The sequence below is a fragment of the Leptonychotes weddellii genome, chromosome 5 (assembly GCF_054177405.1).
Source record: "Leptonychotes weddellii isolate Sample4059 chromosome 5, ASM5417740v2, whole genome shotgun sequence".
NCBI classification, from domain to species: Eukaryota; Metazoa; Chordata; class Mammalia; order Carnivora; family Phocidae; genus Leptonychotes; species Leptonychotes weddellii.
In genome coordinates this window covers 86,658,915-86,679,127 of record NC_138373.1, presented here as the reverse complement: position 1 = coordinate 86,679,127, position 20,213 = coordinate 86,658,915, and the positions used below count along the sequence as shown (strand labels likewise).

At 37.1% G+C, this 20,213-nt stretch overlaps 1 pseudogene; it reads left to right on the top strand.

Moving 5' to 3' along the window:
• The first annotated feature begins 17,381 nt into the window (after nt 1–17,381).
• On the top strand, nt 17,382–19,790 carry LOC102731612 (protein kinase C-binding protein NELL1 pseudogene; annotated as a pseudogene).
• The last annotated feature ends 423 nt before the right edge of the window (nt 19,791–20,213 follow it).

Sequence of the window (20,213 nt, the reverse complement as noted above, 5' to 3'; positions counted from 1 at the left end):
AGCCATTAACCATGTCTCCAGATGTCCTTTCTTCTCACTTTATCTACTTCTTTTGTCTGAAGTCTCCTAAGAATTTCTGTATACTATTTACACTGTAATATATTAATGATGCTTCAGAGCCATATATTGATTCTCATAATCCTCCCCAAATTATATGCCTTTATTTCTTTACTTGGTTGATATATTTTCTTAATCTGTCACAATCTCAGATAAGCATCTTCTGCAAGTCTGTTTTTCTCCGCTCACCTGCATATGGATTGGCACAGACATTGACAAATGAAATGTAGTTTTCAGCCAGTTTTGTTGTCTCTGACCATATCTAAAGGGCTTGGTTGACTGCACGTAATAAACAAAACAACAACAAAAATAATGAAACAAATCAAAACAAAAACCCTGTGATTAAAATCAGCCAGAACTTTATGTATCACCCCCATGAAAAGATCTGGAAGTGAGAAGTCCTGGGCTTGTAAAGCAGCTCTAGAATTACACAGGTTTTGGACTCCTGTCCAGCTACTCTGCCATCCTCAGGATATGGCTCTGTGGTCCACGTGGCACCTAGCTCCAGCTATCACATCCACATTCCAGGAGGCAGGATGGAAGAAAGAAGGGCCGACACACTCCCTTCAAGAAAATTTCCTGAAAGTCCCACACACTTCTAATTGATTCTCATTGTCTGGAACATAGGTGGGTAGCCACTCCCAGCAGCAAAGGAGATTGGGACATGTAGTCGTTTACACCAGGTGACAGTGTGCCCCACTAAAAGCCAGGATTCTGCTATCATGGAGAAAGGAATCAATGGATGATGGACTGAACAATGACAGATATTGTGTTGACAAGAAGAGGTTCAACCCAAATATAGTGACTTAAAATGTCAGCGTGATGGGGCCTTTCCCTTTGGTAACTATGCACCAAATGCGATGCATCATTACCAGCGCCATGCTGTGCATAGTTCATTCATTAAGTGCTTCATCAAAAAAAATCTTCATGAAGACGTGGGAAGAAGGTGATATTATGTCTCAAGGCTAAATAATTTCATTTCATAGGTGACAAGACTGAAGCACAAGGATAGAGAAGTAATATACCCCTAGCGACACAGTTAGTTCATAGTAAATTTGGTAATTGAACCCAGACAGTCAGATCCTTGGATCTATGACTATTCAACATATTGTTATATTGCTTATAAAGTAGCATAGGGGCATTGCCTTTTTAAGCATAGAATTCAGCATAAAATTCAGCAAGAATTTTTCAGCATAAACCATGGCAGAACTCTCAGAGATTCCGTGATACTGCCTGTACTATGACAACATACACACATGTGTGCATGCACATAATCTCCATATATGAAAAAAAAATCTCTGCCTTCATTCAGACATGATATGCAGTTTTTAGGAGTTGCTCTGAATCTGTTGGTGGTAACATCCCACTTCTATTTCATCTTTCATTTGTTAAGTGTTGTCTTTATTTTTCTGCTTACTAGAAATGTGGAACTGTGTAAAGTTTGTTTTAGTTATCCTTAGTTGCTGCAGTGCATTCATTCTTTTGAATCATTTTACTATGATATTTACCTAGGAGAGTTAAGATGTCTTCATGATTCAAGATGATGATGTCTATTTTGTTGGGAAAGGCCAAAACCATTGTCAGCTCAAGCATAGGACAGATGACAAGACTTATTGTAGAAAATAAGATTGGAAGGATTTGGGGTATTGATTTCAGTCTAAAGAAAGATATTCTATTGTTTTGATTGTACAGGAAAAAAAAAAATCAAAATTTTAGTCACTATACAGTGACAAATGTTTGGCAAATTGTAAAATATACCTTAGTCCTCCTGAGAGTCAAATTAATAGAATGTTACCTTAGAGGAAGCCAATCTGTGTTCTTTTTAAAAAATCCATATTTTTTTCTAACCCAATTATTGTATTTCCTTCATGCGAAATCAAAACCTTGTCAAGGGTCCATTATATAAATATTTCATGTCAGTTGATGTGTGAAATAGTTTTCTTTTAAAATAACTGATGGAGGGGGCGCCTGGGTGGCTCAGTCGTTAAGCGTCTGCCTTCGGCTCAGGTCATGATCCCAGAGTCCGGGGATCGAGCCCCGCATCAGGCTTCCTGCTCGGCGGGAAGCCTGCTTCTCCCTCTCCCACTCCCCCTGCTTGTGTTCCCTCTCTCGCTGTGTCTCTCTCTGTCAAATAAATAAATAAGATCTTTAATAAATAAATAAATAAATAAAATAAAATAAAATAACTGATGGAGGGTAGAGAAGATTTAATGCTTATGGAATTCATTAAGATTTCATATTGTTCTGAAAAGGGATTTTCATTATCCTTTATTTCCATGAGTCATGTTATAGTTTTCCAGAAAGAACTGAAGGAAAATGGAATAAAGATATTGAGATGACTTTTTCAAATATTTGTTATAGAAATTGTCAAACATATAAAAAGTAGGGATAATACTAGTATGAATTGACATGCACCCATTCCCCAGCTCCAAAAGCTATCAACATAACGCCAATCTGTTTCATTTCGCCTTCTATCCCCATTCCCTTCCCTTCTACATGCTAGATTATTTTGGAGTAATTCTCAAACATCATCTCACTTATTTGTAAATACTACACTATGAACTCGTTCATGATGAGGATTCTTCGGGTTTTTTAAAAACATATTCCCAAACATAATATCACTTCTGAGAAAAGTAATAACAGTATTGAGAATATGATATGTTAATTCTATTCTATCTCTCTTTTTCTCTCTGCTTTTTAACAGTTGGTATGCTTTAATGAGGATCTTAGCAGGTTTATATATTGCATTTTGTTGTTATATCTCCAGTGTTCTTTTAATACATAGGTTCATCTTTTTGTTTGTTTTTCTTTCACTTATTGACAAAATTTATAGAGTATCTCCTATTGTGAATTTTGCTAATTTGTGTTCCTGTGGTGTCATTTATTGTGTTCCTCAGTCCCTTGTATTTCTATAAATTGGTCAGAATCACATTTGTTTTTTTTTATTTTTGCAGGAATACCTCATAGATAGGGTTGTTGACTTCCTATTGCATCATATCAAGAAGGACATGTGCTTAGTTGTCTCTTTTTGTGATTGATTTTTTTTAAGTAATGTCAGCCAAATCTTTTCATCTCATCAGCTTTTCACCTAGCAATTTTAGCAAATATTTATGATCCCCACCTAAATCAATTATTTCATTAGGGGTTACAAAATTGCGATAATCCAATTTTATAATTATTTCTTCATTTATTAGCTGGAATTTTTTCCATAAAAGACAGCTTTTCTTCATCAACTATTTATTTGCTTACCTTAAAGTATAGGAAAGGCATATAAATGCTTGATTCTTTCCTTTATCAATCAGGATAATGAGCTAATTCCTTAGCCCCTGGCAAAGATCACCAATGGACTTTTTAAAAGTATTATTGTAAAAGTATTGTAAATGTATTATTTTATGGTTTTAAAACATATTTACTATGTTTCAAGTCTACTGCTATTATTTTTTTCTTTCTATGCTCAAATCGTCCTGTCTTTGGGTGGTGAGAGCATCTTCAACTTAGTTCCTGAGTTCTTTTCAGGACATACTAAAGCAAAGAGATGCTCCATGTTCATCTTGTGTATTTCCTGTCCTAGATCTGGAATCTGCCATTTCTCCAAGGTTCCTTTTAATGAAAAATGGTATTTAGAATCTCCAGTCTAGTTGCAGAGTGGACCACTATTTCTAGATCTTTTCAGTAGTCAAAGCTATGAAAATAGTTGAGAAGTCTATACTAATATTTCCAAATCAAATTTTGGTTACAGGATTTTTACTTATTTGATTTATATCTGCCTTATTTCACCGAAAACCTTGGTTCCTAAATGGAATAATGTAATTATTTGTTTTATCTTATAATAATTTCAGAAGGACAATATGTTAATATTAATATTATGATTATTGAGTAGAATTTTGATTATTTACAAGACTTTTTTTTTTTGCATTTATTTTGTCCTTAGACTATATCCTACCAAGGATATACAGAAAAATTACTGTTTTAAAGTCCTTTGAAATAACTGTTTTCTAGGTGGTTAAGCCAGAAAACTAAAAAAAAAAAAAAAATTGGTTATTATTTTCCTTTAGTTTTCTAATTTTAGGGTGCAGTATTTAAGTTTTGTTATTTTAGGATTATGCAAAGTATTTGTTACCAAAGTAAAATCTACAAAATATTTTGAAAGATCTAACTTTTATCTCTAACCCTTTACCCAATTCCCATTCTCACCTAAAGGTAACCATTGTTATTAGCTTTTGGTTTATCTTGGTATTTTTTTTAAAAAGGTAAATATGTGCACATGTGTGTGTTTGTATATTGTCCCTGTATTTCTTAGCTATAAAATGGCACAGAATACACATACTGTATACATTGTTTTTCTCATTTAATGACATATCTTTGCAATCACAGCTACATGGTACTCATTTCATTGGTATTACTTTAGGCTTATTCAAATAGTCCACAATTAATGGGCATTTGGGTTCTTCCTAGTCTTTTGCTATTACAGAAATGCTACAATAAATAGTCTTCACCAATTACAATTTATTTGACTAGTATTTTGATAAGGATTTAGATTATTTCAGATCTTTCCTTTTATAAACCAAAATATGATAACCATTCTTCCACATACAACTTTGGTTATCTTACTAGATTGTAAGCTCCCTTTTTAAAATTATTATTATTTTTTATTTTTATTTTTTTATTATGTTCAGTTAGCCACCATACATTACATCATTAGTTTTTGATGTAGTGTTCAATGATTCATTAGTTGTGTATAACACCCAGTGCTCATCACAACACATGCCCTCCTTAATACCCCATCCCCCCACCCCCCTCCCCTCTGAAACCCTCAGTTTGTTTCCCCGAAGTCCATAGTCTCTCATGGAAAGCTCCCTGAGAGTTTTTCGTTTCATTTCATTTATTTTATTTTATTCCTGAAATATACATAACAGAAAGCTCCTCAATTTGAGGGCATTCTGGACTTATTGATTAAGCTATGCAGGTTTTGAAAAATACATCTGGAAAACACATATATCTTTTTGGAAAACATATATGCATCAGTGTGTTAGTTATCTTCAAAATTAACAAAATAAAAATACTTTTCTGCCAAATAGATTTTTATTTGTATTTTGTTTACAGCAAAGTTTCTCTAAACAGAAATTATTCCCAAATAAATGCAGAATAAACTTAAAGGAAGGGAATAAGAGAAAGAGTAGTTCAATTTTTGAGCAGCTGCCATACTCAAATAAATCAAACAGCAAAAATTAATTGTGGATCACTAATCTAGGTACTGGGAATAGTGTTAAATTAAACACATAGCATCCTGGTCTCAAGGAGCTGATTTTCTAGTGGGAAGACATAAATTGGAAGACACAGATAATAAAGACATAGAGAAATACATAATATATTTTAAGAAACTGATAATGGTTAGAGGGAAATCCTTGGGAAGGGGAAGGGGTTAGGATTCAGAGCACAGTGATGGTGCAGCCCCAGATAGGAATGTGGGTTGGTGCATTTGTGGATGGGAAAATATATATATAATATATATTATATATAACTGATGTGTATATGTTTTCCAAAAAGATATTGATTGCATGTTTTCCCAGGGAAGAATGCCGTGAGAGTGGGCGATGAGAGGGTAATAGGTGTAAAGTAATTGATTTGAAAAGTAGGAAAGTGAAGTTCCTAGGTCAATACTGTGTTTGGTAACAAAAGCTGTTCTTCCAGCTCACTTTGTTAAAGGAAATTTGACTGCCTATGATCTGGCCAAGGGGGTTAAGAACATTATTTCCCCGCCCTCATTAAAGTGATTAGAAAAAGAACTAGCACTGGACTGGTAGGCAATCCATAGATTGTAATGTCTAGCCTGTGGCATATCACCTTTGACATGGCACGCAATGGTTTTAAGCAATCAGTTTCCTTTCTTAGGAATTTGTAATTAGGAAACTAACGAGAATGAGGCAATTAGCAGCCAGTGCAGAAGCTGAAAGAGCACAGTGAGAGATGCTATTACCGAGTTGAAGCCCTGACAAGCTAAAGTTAGAAGAAAGCAAACAATATGCTTAAGCTGAACAAATATTTTAGAACGATTAGAAAGGATATGCAGAGAGAGGAAAAGAAGGAAGGGAGGTGGAACAGGACCAGTATAGTTGCTTATCTCATGAAAACATTCCAGGCCCAATTCCAATCACATGTTTCCTTAGAGGGAATCCACTTTGACTTGTACTAGGCTTAGTTGGTATAGAGGACAGCTGCCATCAAGGTGTACCCAATGCCTATTTTCTCTCTTTTTGCTAAGAGCACCCTGATTTTTCTCTAGGAAAACTGTTCTTTCTCACTAAGGTCCATGAAATTTGGGTGCAATTAGCCCATCTACTCATTCCTTATGTGGGCATATGACCCATGTTTGGTCAATTATCATTCCTTTAATCACAATAATTAGCTCATAGAAGGCCCTAGGACATAATAAAAGCCAATGAAATTCAATTTGGGAGGCATTTGTTGCAACTTTGAAAAGAGACCTTTGGCTGTGGTTGTTAAGAAGATAGGATAGTGGCTAATTTGCCACCATGTGAAGAGATCCAAAAACTGAAAGAAGAAAAAAAGCAGAGATGAGAGAAGGAAAAACAAGACTAAATTAAGAAGATGTCATATTAACCCCTGGATCTATCCATGTCTGAAGCTGAAAAATGCAACTACACCAAGCATGGAAAGGATAGGTCTAATATCCTAATCCTAAGCTACATATGCTTTTGGTTAGAAAAATACGAGTGACAAAGATAGAGATCCAGATTCAGAATACAAAGGGGAAAATTGGTATGAAACTGGTTGGGACCTTACCTTTGAACCTCTTCTTCCCATGGATTTTCTAGCATTTCAGATTTTTTATATCCTGTTATCACCTCTAAAATACTTCTGATTATTCTTTGCTCATTTTCCTCTTTGCTGGGGAGGAGATATAGAAGACCAAAGTTGTTCCTTGGTTTCTGAAGCTTACCTATTCCTATTAAGAAGTATTGTTTTAAAAAGATTTTTTCTTTGTTTGTGGTGTTCGTTTTTTTGTTTTTTTTTTAACTCTGCCTTCTTACCTGAAAGGAGATCTGAGTTCCAGATCTAATTATGCCTCTGATCAGCCCTGTGACCTTCAGTATCTCATCACTTTCCTCCAGCTTAGTGCAACTTTCTTATTTGCAAAAGAGAAGGCACCAGAGCTGACTTCTAAGGCAGGAAGAGAAAAAAATCTGGTACTTGTGCTCCTATCTCCTCTACCCACTGCCTTAGCCTAGCGCATGAATCACTGAGCCCAGCTTTAGATAATTCTCATGAGAAAGAAATCCTGTTTGCTTTATCTGCTTTGAGGTTTCTTGAAGCCCTGAATTCTGTGATACTTCCAAAGAAAAATTTGATGAAATTTAATATTTTATTTTTAACTTTATCTCCTACAAATTAACTTCTTTTCATAGATAACTGTCAGCAATCAGGAAAGAAATTTAATCTTAGAATTTTAAAGTTTTGTTTAAAAGCTTAATATCAGTGGGGCGCCTGGGTGGCTCAGTCGTTAAGCGTCTGCCTTTGGCTCAGGTCATGATCCCGGGGTCCTGGGATCGAGCCCCGCGTCAGGCTCCCTGCTCAGCGGGAAGCCTGCTTCTCCCTCTCCCACTGCCCCTGCTTGTGTTCCCTCTCTTGCTGTCTCTGCCTGTCAAATAAATAAATAAAATCTTAAAAAAAATAAAAAATAAAAAAATAAAAGCTTAATATCAGAGTATAGGTTGTATAAATGAACTCTGACAGAGTCTACCATTAAGTATACTAAAAGAAAGAAATTGTGCCATTACAGTCAATAGTTTGTCAAAAATACTTTTCTTTTTTAAAAGATTTTATTTATCTGACAGAGAGAGAGAGAGCGTGAGAGCAGGAACACAAGCAGGGGGAGTGGGAGAGGGAGAAGCAGGCTTCCCGCCGAGCAGGGAGTCCGATGCGGGGCTTGATCCCAGCACCCTGGGATCATGACCTGAGCCGAAGGCAGACGCTTAACGACTGAGCCACCCAGGCACCCAAAAATACTTTTCTTAAGAGGCTGAAGATTTGGAACATGGGCTAGAGTGACTGCATCAGCCTTTCATAGTCATCCAGGCTTAAGATGTGCACTCATCTATGGCTGCTCTTAACATCGAATCAGTGACATTTGGCTACATTTGTTCCTGCATGAACATTGGCATTGATACCAGGCTGGTCCAGCCCTTTATTATTTTGTGCCTAGAGCATTGCAATATGGTTATAATTTGTCTTTTGGACACATTATTTTTTCACTTGCTTCATCATAGACACATGCTCATATTGGCCTTGCTAAGACAATAGATTGTCATAGCATCTCCCTGCTTAAAACCCGCATTCCATGTCTCAGCTCCACAAACCATGGTTTGGTCCATATTATGTTTTCCCACTCCTCTATGTGAGCTTGCTGCTTAGCTTAATAAATTATGCCGTCAACTAGTATTTAGGGGGTAGCAAGATCTATGCTATGGCTAAATATACAACTATGAATAAGGCATTGCCCCTGTCATCCTAGAGCTAATATTCTATTGGGGTAGCCAGACAAGTAAGGAGGAGATAAAATACATTAGAGTGAACTCTACTATAGGGGAGAACATAGAGAATTATGGGTACCCAAAGCAGTGGCAAGTCATCCAGTCCTAGAGCCCCAACAAGCCTTGCTTGAAAAGATAGCATCTCAACTGAGTCCTATAAGACAAGTAGACTACTCTGGTCATTGGCCCTACATATGAGAAACACCCTTTAAGGCCCAGCTCAGACCTCAGACTATAAAATGTTTCCTTACCACCTGGTCAGTACCATTGGTCTCCTCTCCCCACTCTGAGCTTCGATAGCATTCATTCATTTATTCATTCAAACAGCAAGTACTTATTGTGTCCTATTACATACCAAGAGCTGTCTAGGCCCTGAGATACAGCAGTGAACAATTAAGTACTTGCCCTTGGGAACCAACATTGAATTGAAGTGAAGCAGTCAAGCAAAGAAATAAATATATAATATATCAGATGTGATAGCTCCTGTGAAGAAAAATAAAACAGGGTAAGAAAGAGATAATGGGGGATCTTATTTTATATAGGGTGAGGTCCCCCCTGCTAAAGTGACATTTGAGCAGAGAGATGCATAAAGTGTGGAGCACTGAGGGAAGAAGTTTGCAGACTGAAGGAACATCAAGTGCAAAGGCCATGCAACCAGGAGTGGGTTTGGAGTTGTAGGAACAGAACTGGGTTGGTATTGAACATTTGGCTTCTCATTGGATATTGCCTCCCTTTATTATTGCCCTTTCACATGAGTCTGAGCTGTTTCTCTCAAGCATGTTTTCAGTGTATGGAGGCTAAGCACTCTAACTTCACCTTCTTTATAATGTTGCTGCTTTTCTTCCTACTCCCAAATCCCCTGCATCCGTCCGGTGTCTTCATGAGGCTATCAGAAAGTGTTCACTGACTAAATGTGAGCTGGGATTTATTCATGTTCTTGATGTATTATATATGTTATAAGGCACTCATACTTTCCTTACCTGGCTGATACTAAAAGAGAACACTCCATAACCACTGAAAGAAAAGGGTAGGTAGTGAGGAGAAGGGTGCAGAAACAGAGAAAATATCCTCAGAGTACGAATTTCAGGAGCCTGTGAGTCTGCTTCAAGGGCAAGAACTAGAATACTTGTGGCAAGAAACACTTGTTTTCCTGCAGATTTTAATGTAGAAGGGGTGGAGTGGGAACCAGAATTAGACGGACAACTCCAAAAAATCGATTTAGTGAATTGTAGTCTGTGAGTTGATTAAGCATTGATCAGTGATCCAGCTCAGGTCTGAAACAGCCTTAGAACCACCTTCTGAATAAGCCATAAAGCAAAAGAATTGTTCACTGATTTAACTGGTAATCTTATTGGGTAAGCTGTGAAGTCCTTGGGAATAGGAAGTTAAGAAAGTTTGAAAATTCACTTAAATGTTTGTCTTTTTAAAAATTGATGCTCCAAACATCACTAACGCAAACAAGATTAATTAAGGAACAGATGATCTTGAAAACTCTGGATTCTTTCTTATTTGAGACTCAGGAAGTACCTGATCCAGCTTTCATTAGGTATTTTAGGATACATTTAGAATGTAAATTCTTTAGGTGCTGAGTTTGAATAGATCTCATGTTGTAGAGTAGAAGTGCAGTCTCTGGACCCCTGGGGATCCTGTGACATCAAAACTATTTTCATAATGATGGTAAGATGTTATTTTCTATTTATTATGTCCTGGTGGTAGGGAAATCTGCTGGTGTCTTTTCAGGAATCAAGTAGACAGCATCAGACATTGTGCTCTTTGTTGCCATGTATTCACTGTTAAAAAAAAAAAAAAAGATGTCTTACTTAAGAATGTCCTTGACAAAGCAGTGAAAATCTATGAAATTTCAGCTCTTGACTACATGTCTTTTAAATATTCTGTACACATTAAGAACTTCTTCTGCATACCAAAGTACAATAGTTGTCTCTAGGAAAAGCCATTGCTTGAGTTGCGGCCTGAGTAACACTTTTACTTAAAAGAATGTCTACAAGCTATCATTTTATCAAAAATTAATGAAATGGGGGGGCCTGGGTGGCTCAGTCAGTTAAGCGTCTGCCTTCCGCTCAGGACATGATCTCAGGGTCCTGGGTGGAGTTCCGCTTCAGGCTCCCTGCTCAGCAGGGAGTCTGCTTCTCCCTCTGCCTCTGCTCCCCTCCTGCCACCACATCCCTGCCCGCCCCCCCCCTCCCCCGGTCTGGCTCTCTCTCTCTCAAATAAATAAATAAAATCTTAAAAAAAAATGAAGTGGGTATGTTACTTTAAGGAAAATAATTGTAATTAAGTGCTAATGATAACATTTAAGCTTTCAAATGAAAATTCAAATTTTGTAAAAATTTGTATCTACCACTGTGAGCTTGAAGCTTTCCCAAATTTAAAAGGGACTTTTAGGATGAGATTTGCATTTATTATGTAGATATCAACAAATTTGATATTTTGATATTGCTTAATGAAACGTGTCAACATTTGGAAGGTCTGCATAACTCAGTGAACCTATAGTTTTCAAATGATCAATGCATGTTGTTACAAAGCATGCATGTGTAAAAGATCCATTCAAAATATAACATACCAGTGAATTTTAATGTAACACAGTACAAAAAGTTCATTGATATGGTTTCTGATTCCACATTGCAATAACCATTAATAACTTGTCAAGTTTTGGTGTCGTATCAAAAAATAAGATCCACAATTATCTGAAAGGCCATTAAAATATTCTTTCTTTTTCTAACTACACATCTGTGTGAGGCCAGATTTTCTTTATATACTTCAACCAAAGCAAATCATGGCAAAAATAGAATGCAGAATCAGATATGTGGATCCAACTATCTTTAGTTAATCCAAATATCAAAGATATTTGCAAAATGTGTAAAAATGACTCCCTTCTTGCTAGATTTTTCTGTCTTGGAAAATATAATTATTTTTCATTAAAAATATGTTATTTATATTAACATGTAATGAGACTGTCCCTGTTATTTTTAAATTAGTAAGTATTTAAATGTTCCCAGACTTCCTTTCTAATATGATAAGTATCCATAGACATAAATTGATATAGACATATCTCTTTAGGCTGTAAACTCTTTAGAGTCCTTAATGTATGTAGTGTAAAGTATCCTGAGCCCAAAATGTGGGAGAACTGCTACTATCAAGGGTTAATAATTGTTATATAATGAAATAATCTAATGAGTATCAGCAACACAGAAAACAGTCTCACTGTCTCTTGTTGGCATGAATGTATACATAGATAAGAGGACTCTATACATGCATGGATAAATAGATAAATGCTTTCTCCTCACCTCAGACCTTGGGGGCAGGGAACTGAGTTAATCACAAATCTCAGTCTATGATTAATGGTCCCTGTAAAGTTCTGCTCCTGTTTTATTTAAACTCTTCTAATGCGTTTGCTATGTATCCATTTTTGGGTTTGTGTATGTACTTGTAAAACACATATTATGGTTTTATATTGCATATATTTTTAGATTTACATAAATGATACTGTGATATATAGAGAGATATTTATATCTATATAATTTTCTTTCTTTTTTTCATCTTAGCATTATATTTTAAAGATCCAGCCTTGCTATTGCGTGCTAATAAGAAAAGCCAGACAGACAAATCATCTGACTTATGTATATTTTTCTCATCACACGCAGCTAGAGATTTTATGGCGGCATTTGAAAATTTTACCCTTTACCTGAGAAACATGAAAAATCACCTCTAAGCTATAAAATTCATACAACCAAGTACAAAATGACTTTACCATTTGCTCTCAAAGTCCATGCCATTGAACAGCTTTTGTTGATGGTCTATGTGGGCCTTGTGCTTGTTCACACCATCAGGGTTCCTTATAAACATGAGATGGACTGCAGAACTTCATTTTGTCTCCCCAACTGTATGATCTTAGGCAAATTATTTAACTTCTCTTTCAGTGTCACCTGTAAAGTGGGGTTAATAATAGTACCTGCTTTATGGTGTTGATGTATGAGTTAAATGAATACTTGTAAAGTGTTGAGAATGATACCTGGAACATAGGAAACATTATATAGGTATTTGTGAAGTGAAATGAATGAAAAGAATATGCCATCTGAGAGCATCTAACTTGTTCCTATGAATCATAATCTGCTTTTCCCATTAGAGCATTTCTCCCCTTTATCTTTCTGAGGAAAGTGTTTTGGTAATAAAACATCTCTGAATGGTTATAGATAGAGGTAGGAGGATCTTACTCTGTTATTTTATAGGCATTCAGTTTTCATGCCTTGTAAAAATCCCAAGAATGACATCATATCCTTTAAAACTTTTTATAAAAGTTCTAAGTAATGATTAGATTCTCAGAATAAGAATCAGGAGCAGAGATTCATTGATCAAAAAGATTCATGTGTGTTTAGAATAAGAAAATAAAAGGACTGTACATTTCACCTCAAATATAGTAAGTTGCCAAGCTCTTTAGGGACCACAAAGTTATCCTCTTTCTCCCCATCAAGACTCCTATGACCTCATCGTTCTCTCCTGGCCATAGAAAACAGAATTCCCAGCGCCAGGAGCTGTGAAGTCAGAGCAACTACAACAGCCTTCAGGTGCTTTCTATGACCAAGTAATTCCTGGCATGAGACATTGCATTTTTCATTCTTTTATCCTTATCACTGATGATGATGTCATTTTGGAAACACTAACAATATCAGAAAAAGATGAGCATTTTTAATGGGATCTGAAGAAATCTTTCAAATGAAAGACCAGCGATGGGATGAATTTCTTAATTTGAAAAGCAGGCTAAATTTGTTTCAGACTGTTTTCCATTATAGGCCATTGCTAACTTTTTTTCCAAGAGTGTTGCAGTCACTCACTTTTCAGATCGGGTGCCCTGGAATAAAGCCAGATTAACTCTGAGCTGTGAATTTTACAAACGCTCTTGTTTAACCTATAATCGATTTAAATAGAGCCATTCTACAAAATGCAAACATGGTAATTGGTACAATTTTATTTTTTTGCGTGAAACAGCATACAAGAATATGTTGGCTTTGACTTTCTGGATCTTTGCACAGCCAGAAGTCTGGCAGAATAATCGCTGAAGTTCAAATTAGAGCCCCAGATGGAAACACAAACAGGGGCCACCACTGTGCCTTTTTCATGCTTCGAAGCTCAGTTCTGGACAGAAATGTGTTTCTAGTTAAAATGTAATCATTTCCAATTCCTTCTGATCACTGGATCATATTGGAAAGAAAAAGCCTGAGGACTACAATTGCTTTTAATTACCACTGAATGTTGACTGAAATTTTCATTTCCTTTCCATACAGTAGTATTTTTATAGAACAAACAAAAATAAAATAAAGATATGGCCTCTTTATACTTTAAGTGTATTTTGAGAACGATCTTTATTAACATTACCCTCTTTGAATTAGAATTTCTTTGTCAGGATTGGATTTTCCCAGTTTTCCTTTACTATGGATTGCTGAAAGAGCCAAGTCAGTTTAATATTCTTGAATGGTCAGGTTTAAAATTTAAATGGTTTTTTGTTTTTGTTTTTTTAATTCAACAAGACTCAAGAGAACTCATATGCTTCTCTGATTAAAGAATTTAAAACTGTAAGATACTTTGGACAAGGTTTTCTTCCAACCCCACCATGCTTCTACCTCCCCACACCATTTTAAGAATGGTGTACACCAAGATTACTGAGAGAGACAAGGTAAAAAACAAATAAATCAAAAAGCCAAAAATATCCTCTCTCACAATAAAGCTTTATGGAATATTCAATATTTGAAATTTTACATTAGTTTTGATCTTCATATATTACTGAAACGCTATAAATAACAACTATTCTTCTTTTTAGCTGGTACCTAAGACATGTATTCTAAAACCCACGTAATAATTTTGGGTGAATAGTGGTACCCAAATTCTGTTTAAAATAGGAATGAATGGCAAATAGAAAGATGTTGCATGGCCTCATGTGACTTATTCTGCAGTGTTTCAATTCTGAACAACCTACATGGCGAAGTAAATGTACTTTTGATGCCTTTATGATTGTTTCAAGGTTTCTATCACAGATTAAAGAAAAATGTCTTAGAAAATTGATTCTACTGTAGAAATATATGATCTCTAACATGAATCCCGTATTTGGGTTTCCCAAGGAGACACTGGAAATAAAGAGAGGAAATTTATATGTATATCTAGTAAGATTTCATAAAGCAGTATGTTTAATCAATCCACAAAATGTTACTAATAGCATAAGCTGTGGAGTCAGAGATACCTAGGTGGTTCAAATCCGTCTTACTAATTCTGTGACCTTGGGCAAATAACTCAACCTCTCTGTTCTTAAATTTTCTTGCCTGATAAGTGGCTAATTCTAACCCCTCCCTCAAGAGTTCTGGAGAGAACTAAATCAGATAAAATGAAGTGTTTGGCATAATAACAGAAATATAGTTCTGAATAACAATTACAGTTGTTATGCTTAAGTATATGGCAATACACAAAAAAAGAATAAACTACTGGCCCTGCCTTCGGAAATACTATTTTCTCACTGAGGTTTTGATACGCATATGTGAAAAGTTGTATCTATTGCAAATCAGAATATGATTCAATGAATCTAATAAAAGCTTTAGTACTCTCGAGAGGAAGAAATTGCTCTGGAATGCAGTTGTCTGATAAGGCTTAATGGGAGAGAGAGGATTTGAGCTGGACTGTAAATGAAATGTAAGATTCAGATACTGAGAAAGGAGGTGTGGTTTATTTCAAATATGACCAATGGAAGGAAAATGGTCATTTACATGAGATTTTGTGGAATATCTCTAGGCCAGTGAATATGTGCATTTGGCTAGAGTGGAAGGTCATTCTTGTCAGAGAGAATGTTGAGGAGATGTGGAAAGTAGATTATGGATGTCTTTAAAGGCCCTGGAGTTTTTTGAGTAGGGGAATGGGATGATAACAGTTGAGGAAGATGTATTTGGTTGCTTCTTGTTAGATAAGATGAAGGAAGTATCAGATGGAGGAAGGACGATGAATCAAGAGATAATTTATGGACAGAACAGGATGGAGGTTCATGCAATTGGAAAGAGAAGATCATGATAATACGAAATTAGATAATGTAGTTTACAACCATCACCTAGTTTAATCCTCTTAACAACCCTAAAGAATACAGCCAGACAGTGAAAATTATACAAGTTGAAGTTTGGTTTTCTGATTCTAGAACTCAAGCACTTAACCATTGTGCCATAGTGCCTGCTCCATATGAGAAAATTGGTGCCTAGAAGTTCATGCATTATTTCCCTCACAAATACAGTTTCTTTTTAGGTCAAATCCTAGCTTGATCAATACTGTAGAAATAAAGATCAACCAAATGAAAAAAGCAAAGTTGGGAAAGCTTCAGAGTGGGCAAAAGGAAAGCTTTCAAATGTGTCCTGATTGAAGGTTGCTGGCATGGAGAAACTGAAGGCAGGCTAACTAGAAGTAGGGCATCTTGTGTGATTGGTTAGGGGTCTGTACTTGACTTCCTCTGCTTGGTCCTAAGTTGGAAGTGGGGACAAAAAGCAGGGAAGCTGTCAGTTACTAATCAAGTCCTGGCCATTTTGGGCTGATTGTTACAGAAGTTATCGTTTAGCTTCCTGGATTGTCACTAGAGATAGCAATCTGGCTTCCTGTAAGTCTGATTTAAAGTTGGCTGGCTTCCTAGGTTGTTTGCTGTACATAGAGGGGTTGGTTTCTGGACAGGTTGCTATAGGTTGTGAGTCAAAGTTCTATTTTTATATATGGTCTATCCATTTTCCATTTGTATATTCAGTCTCTCAGTACCTTTGTAGGGCTTAGTTGCCTTTGAACTCCCTAAGTACTTTCTGATTCTGGTGAAAGAAACATTATTCAAGATTAAATGCTAGAAATTTAATTGAAAATTTATTTGGGAGTACAAAATTAAAATTGAGTATCTGAGGCTTATAGGCATACAGTATTTTATCACAGAGCCAACAATGTGCCTAATCTGCATGTGCCTGGTTGTATATTTCAACTCAGCTTCATGCCCACCCTCTTTCTAAATTCTCCCTTCCATTTAGAGGAGGATCCTGGGAACTACATTTGCCAGAATCCCTAGCCAGCAGGTTTTAGGTAGGATTCTCCAATGAGAGGTTTTTCCTTGAAATACAAAATGGAAAAAAAAAATTCTCTCATTCCTCAGTGGCAGCCATGGGCAGGCAGATAAGGATTGGGAGATGGTCACTGTGAAGTTCTGCCAGTAGCTTCCACACATCCTCCTTTCTGAGAAACACTCACTTTGGTGAAGCAGCTAAGGTCAATGGAGGTGGCTTTTCCAATATCCTTGTACTTCTACATTTCCTGAATATTTGCAGGGGCTTCCCTGACATTTGCTCTCCTAGTCCTTCAGATGGTTTGGTAAGTCTTTAATTCCCAGGGTTAAACCCCATTTTGTTCAAAATACCTACAGTGATTTTTGTTCTTCTGACTGACCCTGAGGAATGATCAGGTGTTCTGTCAAAAATAGGGGAGTACACATTCTCTGAAAATGTTCTGGATGAAACTGGAAACTATCGTTAAATAGTAAAGACAAGATAGAGGCACGGCATGAATATAGAAGCAGAGAGAGCGTCTAAGATGCTACACTGCTGACTTTGAAGATATAGGAAAGGGACTGGAACCGAAGAAACCTGGAGAAGGCAATATATTTAAGAGAGATCAATGAAGTCCCTCATGTGAGTAAGAAATTAATTCAGCTGTTCTGGAATAAGAGCTGTTCTTCTTAGAAGAAATTAATTCAGCTGTTCTGTAATAAGAGCTGTTCTTCTTGGCCACTGTATAGCAGAAATACATTGACTTTAGGAATGATACTGTCCATTTGAGAACTGAAACACAGCTACTTTGAACTGGAGAGCCATGGTCTGAGGGATGAGATCCAATACCACTATGTACATAATGGGAAGCCCAGAACTGAAGCACTTCCATACTGGATGGTAAGTGGACAATGGCACAAGGTCACATTGGTCAGCAAAACCAAAACCATGGCTTATTCAAAAGAATCATCCAAGATGGGAATATCATCTTTATGCCAAATGCTACATAACATAGTGTCTGAACCTGAATCACACTTGTCCAACTTGCAGTGATTTCTTAAGCTTGGTGCAAGGAGTAATGGACTTTCAGGAACTTTTGGCCAAGATGCCTACAAAACTAAATTATGCAGTCACAAGACTTAGTCAACTGGAAAATTGTCATTGTAAGATCTGCCAGGTGAGTAGACTTTTCTGTAGAGACCAAGTCTCCTGGGTTGATGATGATCACTGCAGGAACCGAACATTCCAAATGGTGCTGTGGAGTGTCAAAGGACGTCCTATCCCCCTCTCGGTTGCTCCCCAGACACCCTCCCCATGCACATTGCCAGCAGTGCTGTAAAGTCTGCTGACCAAAATGTGTCTATACAGGAAAAGTCCTTGCAGAAGGCCAGTGGTTTTTAACTAAGAGCTGCAGGGAATGCTGAAGTGGAGTTTTAGTAAAAATTACAGAATCATGCCCTCCCTTAACTGCTCAGAAAAGGATCACATGCAGTAGAGGTTATAACTTTTGTGCAGACAGCGCTAAATGTGGTGAAAACTTACAGTGCAAAAACTAGAATACAAAAGCTACTTGTGAATGCAAGAACGGTTATATCTGTGTCCAGAGAGACTCTGCCTGCCATAAGAATATTGATGAGTGTGCAGCTAAAATGCATTACTGTCATGCCAATACTCTGTGTGTCATCTTGCCTGGGTTACATCACTGTGACTATGTCCCAGGATACATTCATATGGATGACTTCTCCTGTACAAAATAGGATGAATGTGGCCACAGGCAGCACACCTGTGATGAGCATGCCATCTGTACCAACACTGTCCAGAGACACAGCTGCACCTACAACCTGGGCTAAGTGGGGAATGGGACTGTCTGTAGAGTATTCTGCCAAGAGGGCAGCAGATATGGGATATCGTGGCTCCTAACAAATGCGTTTGTCCTCTGGATTCAAAGGAAGCCACTGCGAGAAAGATATTGATGAATGTACAGGGGGAGTCGTTGAGTGCCACAACCATTCCTCCTGGGTTAACCTGCCAGGGTGGTGCCACTGTGAGTGCAAAAGCAGTTTTTAGGGTGATGGAGTCTCTATCGACAGTGATGAATGTGCCTTAAGAACTCATACCTTTGGAGTGATTCTGCCTCCATCAACCTGCCAAGGGGATTCCACTGCCTCTGTCTTTCTAGGCCCTCCAGCTCTGGTGACTGCCCACATGGAGAACTGCAGTGTAATAGGCAGGTGTGGACCTTGAAAGAAAACAGGTGTTCTGTCTGTTCCTGCGAGGACCAAAAGATTTTCTGCCAATAGACAGCTTGTGATTGCTGGAATCCAAATGTTGACCTTTTCTGTTGCCCAAAGTGTGAACCAGGGTCATAAATCAATATTTAGATCAAAATGGACACAAGCTCTATCAAAGTGGAGACAATTGGACTCACAGCTGCCAGCAGTGCCAGTGTCTGGAAGGAAAGGTAGATTACTGGTCACTTGTTCCAGTTTGAGCTGTGAGTACACAGCCATCTTGGAAAGGCATTATTGTTCCCACTGTGTCAGTGACCCCTGCCTAGCTGATAACATTGCCTATGACATCAGAAAATCTTGCCTGGACAGCTGTGGCATTTCAAGGCTTAGCAGCTCAATATGAACATGGCTGGATCTCCTTGTACAACCCGCAAATGCAAGGATGGAAACGTCTGCTGTTCTGTGGATTTAGAGTGTTTTCATAATAATTGAAGTATTTAAAATGGATTCATCATCACGGGAGAAAATTGGACAAAATGACCATCCAATATAATGAAGAACAGGAGTTGGTGTTTTCTACCACAGACAGTTATCAAAGTCTGCATCTGAGAAGGTGTTTGGGGAATGCATTTTGGACTTACAGCTTTGTTCATTCATGCTACGTAGTCTAGATGACCTACAGTGCAGTGCATTCAAGTCTTTGGTTGTTAGAAGTTTCCCATGTTGTAAGTCATATTTCCCTTATCAGATCATTTGCAAATACATTTAAATGATCTCATGGTAAATGTTGATGTTATTTTTGGTTTATTTTGTGTACTAACATAATAGAGACTCAAGATCCTTTTATTTATTTTTTCTGGACTTTTGGATCAAATTCTACAAATAAAGCTGCCTATTGTGATTTTTGTCACCCCAAACAAACAGACAAAAAAAACCCCAAAACAGTAAAAACAATTGCTGGAAAAAGAGTAAATGTTTTAGTTCTCATATAGTAGACTTAACTTCTTTTTTTTTTTTAAGATTTATTTATTTGAGAGAGAGCGAGAGAGAGAGAGAGAGAGATAGCGGTGGGGAGGGGCAGAGAGAGAATCCGAGAATCTCAAGCAGACTCCCCAAGCAGGAGCTTGACATGGGGCTTGATCCCACAACCCTGAGATCATGACCTGCACCAAAGTCAAGAGTCAGACACTTAACTGACTGAGCCACCTAGGCGCCCCTAGACTTAACTTCTTAATATGAGTATCATTTCTTATTTTTCTTTATCTTCCCAGTGTTTGGCACAGCTTTGCACAAATCAGTCATTCAATAATATCTGT